The sequence below is a fragment of the Chroicocephalus ridibundus genome, unplaced genomic scaffold (genome assembly GCF_963924245.1).
Source record: "Chroicocephalus ridibundus unplaced genomic scaffold, bChrRid1.1 SCAFFOLD_181, whole genome shotgun sequence".
Lineage (NCBI taxonomy): Eukaryota > Metazoa > Chordata > Aves > Charadriiformes > Laridae > Chroicocephalus > Chroicocephalus ridibundus.
Genome location: NW_026961364.1, coordinates 298,144 through 304,143, shown reverse-complemented (window position 1 = coordinate 304,143; position 6,000 = coordinate 298,144).

The window sequence follows — 6,000 nt, the reverse complement described above, 5'->3', positions numbered from 1 at the left end:
AGGCAAACCCATCCGTGGGATTGCTTTTGCCCAAGGACCTGGGTGCACTTGGTGGGTGATGCGGCAGGATAGGGAAGTCCGATGTGTACCTCATGGAGATCTGATTTTGGGTGAGAATAGCCAATGAATCAGATTGTGTGCTGTTAATTGCTAAGTAACACTGTCACTGTATGTCCTCATTGCTATAATTACTATCAGTTGTACTACAAGTAAGGCACAGGGATGATGGGATAAGAACTGATCTCAGCAGCTGGCGCCCAGCAGTTTCCTCAAGATCTACATCTTCAGCCCGCGGACCGCGTCATGAGCCACACCAGGTGCACCAGTCACAAGCTCCGAAAAAATACAGCATGCAACAGACCAGCACCACCCAGCATCTCACCTGCCCTGAGAGACTGTCCTAACAGATGGAGCCCAAAGCCGTGGATTAAAAGAACTCAACGGACACTTTGGAGGGATGACCCATAAACTAAGGGCATTATATGTGTGTATATATATATATATATATATAAGAGGGGAAAGTGGTGGCAATTCATTGGAACCTGCTGGGCATGGCATAGATGGTATGGAATAAGGGGTGGATAATGTCCTGGTTCCGGTGGGGATAGGGTTAATTTTCCCTGGTATTCCATGCCATGTGAGCCACGCCCACCCTGAGCTGCCGGGGGAGGGGGCAGGAAGTTGCTGCTTAAAAGCGGGCTGGGGCGTCCCGGGTCCGGCCGGTCGGCGAGCGGCAGGGAGCGGCGGTTCCGTAATCGCGTTTGTATATTCCCCTATCCGTGTTGTTATTGTTGTTGTTTGCCTGTTCCCTTTGCTGTTCTGTTAAACTGCCTTTGTCCCAACCCAAGAGTCTTGCCTTTTCTTACGATCCTTCCTGTATTAGGAAGGCACGTGCGAGCGGCACGTGGTTCTTTGTTGCCATCTGAGGCTAAACCACGACAGTCCTTTTTTGGCGCCCAACGTGGGGCTCGAAGGGTTGAGATAACGACAGAATCCAACTAGAACGTGGAAAAAACGGTTTTGGTTTTTTTTTCTTGTATGCATTTATTTTATTAGGTAAGTAGTCACTGGTCATCATGTTGCTTGGTTTGTTCTCATGGCTGTGTTACATAAATTCCTATATGGCTTATGTACTCCCTGCGATGCTGTTTACCATGTCTGGAAGAGGGATGAGGATTATCATTCTGCTGTCCTGTGCGATATCTGTTTATGATATGATAACATCACTGTTCAGACGGCTATTTTGGGGTGTTTATGTGGTTTTGTTGTCCTGTCCGTACATTGGACACCGTCTCTCAGAATTTGTTAATAGTTTCCCCAGCCCTTTTGCCTCCCTTTTTTCCTTCGGGTCAGGTATGACAGCTTTTGAGAATCTTGAATATCCTTGGGATACTCAAACTAGTGTGTTCCTAGTGCTATGTCTCCTGAATACGTTCCAGGTCTTGTTTAGGGTTAAGCGACTATTTAAGACTACCACCCGGAGATCTGCTCCGAGGCTGGATAGTCAGGGGTGGCATGGCATGTGGGAGAGCATGGGCAGGTACCTAGAGAACTACTCACCTCCAATGGTCTGGGACTTCACCCCTGAACAATTACAGGACCCTGATAAAGTGGTAGAATATTTGAAGGGAAAATGCTGTGGCTATTCTAGAGAGGCACAACTCACCGCGCTGTGCTGGGCCCTGGCCAGTATCTACCAGGCACTGCTCAGAATTATGCAGCACCCTCAAGGGGAAGAAATGGAAACCAGACCGTCGGCCCCTGCGGCTGCTGCAGCCCCTGCGGCGGCCCCTGCGGCGGCCCCTGCGGCTGCTGCAGCCCCTGCGGTGGCCCCTGCGGCTGCTGCAGCCCCTGCGGCGGACACTGCGGCTGCTGCAGCCCCTGCGGCGGACACTGCGGCTACTGCAACCCCTGCGGCAGACACTGCGGCTACTGCAACCCCTGCGGTAGACACTGCCACTGAACTAGGGAACCAACCCGTGCCGGTATCAGTTGCCCCCATACAGAAGAAGAAGTACACAAAGAAATCAGTTCGCTTAGTAAGAGATGATGATGAACCAGGGCCATCACGAGAGCAGGAGGAAGAGGCAGAACCAGAGATAATTACTCGATCCCTATCCTTGAGTGAGCTGCGGGATATGCGAAAAGATTTCAGCCGACTTTCAGGCGAGCACATTGTCACCTGGCTGCTCCGGTGCTGGGATAATGGGGCCAGTAGCCTGGAATTAGAGGGTAGGGAGGCCAGGCAGCTGGGATCCCTGTCTAGGGAAGGCGGCATTGACAAGGCAATTGGGAAAAAGACCCAAGCCCTCAGCCTCTGGAAACGACTCCTGTTAGGCGTGAGGGAGAGGTACCCCTTCAGTGAGGATGTTGTATGTCAGCCAAGCAAGTGGACTACCATGGAAAGAGGTATCCAGTACCTGAGAGAATTAGCCGTGCGGGAGATGATTTATTATGACTTGGACAATGCCGACTTACCCACGGACCCTGATGAGGTGCGATGCACAAGGCCCATGTGGCGGAAGTTTGTACGGAGCGCACCATCGTCATATGCCAACTCCCTGGCAGTAATGGAATGGAAAGGTGAAGAGGGACCAACGGTGGATGAGGTAGCTGGCCGGCTCCGGCGATATGAAGAAAGTCTCTCTTCCCCCCTTGTCTCAGCTGTGGAGAAACTGTCACGGAAGGTCCAGCAACTTGAAGAGAATATGTTCTACTCCCCACCTGCACGGGCCAGCATCTCAGCTATTAGAAGCAGGCATTTCCCCACTCAAGAGAGAGAGTACAGAGGGTACACACCACGAGGCACCCTGTGGTTCTACCTGCAGGACCACGGAGAGGACATGAGGAAGTGGGATGGACGACCTACTTCGATCCTGCGGACACGGGTACAGGAGTTGCAAGGAAGGACAACCACAAAAGGGGATCTCTCCAGGAAAAGTGCCGCCCCAGTTTCCAGTGGGCCGTTCCCCAGACAAAGCAGAAGGCCTGATCTTGCTTCTGATCCTCTTGAAGGAACTTCCAAGTCATTTATGCAAGAAGTGAGTAATGGATACTATGACGAGTATTAGGGGGGCCCTGCCTCCGGCCAGGTGGAGGAAAGGGACAACCGGGTTTATTGGACGGTGTGGATTCGATGGCCTGGCACATCAGACCCACAGGAGTATAAGGCTCTAGTGGACACGGGTGCGCAGTGTACTTTAATACCATCAAGCTACAGAGGGGCAGAACCCATTTGTATTTCTGGGGTGACAGGGGGATCCCAAGAGTTGACTGTACTGGAGGCAGAAGTGAGCCTAACTGGGAATGAGTGGCAAAAGCATCCCATTGTGACTGGCCCAGAGGCTCCATGCATTCTTGGTATAGATTACCTCAGGAGAGGGTATTTTAAGGACCCAAAAGGGTACCGCTGGGCCTTTGGCATAGCTGCTTTGGAGACAGAGGAAGTTAAACAGTTGTCTGCCTTGCCTGGTCTCTCGGAGGATTCTTCTGTTGTGGGGTTGTTGAGGGTCAAAGAACAGCAGGTGCCGATTGCTACCACAACGGTGCATCGGCGGCAGTATCGCACTAACCGAGACTCTCTGATTCCCATCCATGAGCTGATTCGTCAACTAGAGGTTCAAGGAGTGATCAGCAAGACTCGCTCCCCCTTTAACAGTCCCATATGGCCGGTGCGAAAATCTAATGGAGAGCGGAGGCTAACTGTAGACTATCGTGGTCTGAATGAAGTCACGCCACCGCTGAGTGCTGCCGTGCCGGACATGCTAGAACTCCAGTACGAACTGGAGTCCAAGGCAGCCAAGTGGTATGCCACGATTGATATAGCGAATGCATTCTTCTCAATCCCTTTGGCAGCAGAGTGCAGGCCACAGTTTGCTTTCACTTGGAGGGGCGTCCAATACACCTGGAATCGACTGCCCCAGGGGTGGAAACACAGCCCCACCATTTGCCATGGACTGATCCAGACTGCACTGGAACAGGGTGAAGCTCCAGAACATCTGCAGTACATTGATGACATCATTGTATGGGGAAACACAGCAGAAGAAGTTTTTGAGAAAGAGAGTAAAATAGTCCAAATCCTTCTGAACGCTGGTTTTGCTATAAAGCGAAGTAAGGTCAAGGGACCTGCGCAGGAGATCCAGTTTTTAGGAATAAAATGGCAAGATGGACGCCGTCAGATCCCAATGGATGTGATCAACAAAATAGCAGCTATGTCTCCACCAACTAGTAAAAAGGAAACACAGGCTTTCTTAGGTATTGTGGGTTTTTGGAGAATGCATATCCCAGATTACAGTCAAATTGTAATCCCTCTCTATCAAGTAACCCGGAAGAAGAATGATTTTAAATGGGGTCCTGAGCAACGACAAGCTTTTGAACAAATCAAACAGGAAATAGTCCATGCAGTGGCCCTGGGGCCAGTCCGGGCAGGACAAGATGTTAAAAATGTGCTCTATACTGCAGCCGGGGAGAACGGCCCTACCTGGAGCCTCTGGCAGAAAGCACCAGGGGAGACTCGAGGTCGACCCCTAGGGTTTTGGAGTCGTGGATACAGAGGATCCGAAGCCCGCTACACTCCAACAGAAAAAGAGATATTGGCAGCATATGAAGGGGTTCGAGCTGCTTTGGAAGTAGTTGGTACAGAAGCACAGCTCCTCTTAGCACCTCGACTGCCGGTGCTGGGTTGGATGTTCAAAGAAAGCGTCCCCACCACACATCATGCAACCGATGCTACATGGAGTAAGTGGATTGCACTGATCACGCAGCGAACTCGAATGGGAAACCCCAGTCGCCCAGGAATTCTGGAAGTGATCATGGACTGGCCAGAAGGCAAGGATTTCGGAATGTCACCAGAGGAGGAGGTGACGCGTGCAGAAGAGGCCCCACCATATAATAAACTGCCAGAAAATGAGAAGAAAGATGCCCTGTTCACTGATGGGTCCTGCCAGATTGTGGGAAAGCATCGAAAGTGGAAGGCTGCTGTGTGGAGTCCTACACGACGGGTTGCAGAAGCCAGTGAGGGACAGGGTGAATCGAGCCAGTTTGCAGAGGTGAAGGCTATTCAGCTGGCTTTGGACATTGCTGAGCGAGAAAAATGGCCAGTACTTTATCTCTACACTGACTCATGGATGGTGGCAAATGCTCTGTGGGGGTGGTTACAGCAGCAGAAGCAGGGCAACTGGCAGCGCAGAGGCAAACCCATCTGGGCTGCTGACCTATGGCAAGATATTGCTGCCCGGATAGAGAATCTGGTTGTGAAAGTACGCCATGTAGATGCCCATGTACCGAAGAATCGGGCCACGGAGGAACATCAGAACAACCAGCAGGTGGATCGGGCTGCTAGGATTGAAGTGGCTCAGGTGGATCTGGACTGGCAACGTAAGGGTGAACTATTCATAGCTCGGTGGGCCCATGACTCCTCAGGCCATCAAGGGAGAGATGCGACATATAGATGGGCTCGTGACCGAGGGGTGGACTTGACCATGGACACTATTGCACAGGTCATCCATGAATGTGAGACATGCGCTGCGATCAAACAAGCCAAGCGTTTGAAGCCTCTTTGGTATGGAGGGCGATGGCTGAAATACAAATATGGGGAGGCCTGGCAGATTGATTATATCACACTGCCACAAACCCGTCAAGGCAAGCGCTATGTGCTCACAATGGTGGAAGCAACCACTGGATGGCTGGAAACATACCCTGTGCCCCATGCCACTGCCCGGAACACTATCCTGGGCCTTGAAAAGCAAGTCCTGTGGCGACATGGTACCCCAGAGAGAACTGAGTCGGACAACGGGACTCATTTCCGAAACAGCCTCATAGACACCTGGGCCAAAGAGCATGGTATCGAGTGGGTGTATCACATCCCCTATCACGCACCAGCCTCTGGGAAGATAGAACGATACAATGGACTGTTAAAAACTACACTGAGAGCAATGGGTGGTGGGACTTTCAAACACTGGGATACACATTTAGCAAAAGCTACCTTTTTTGGCTAGTTAA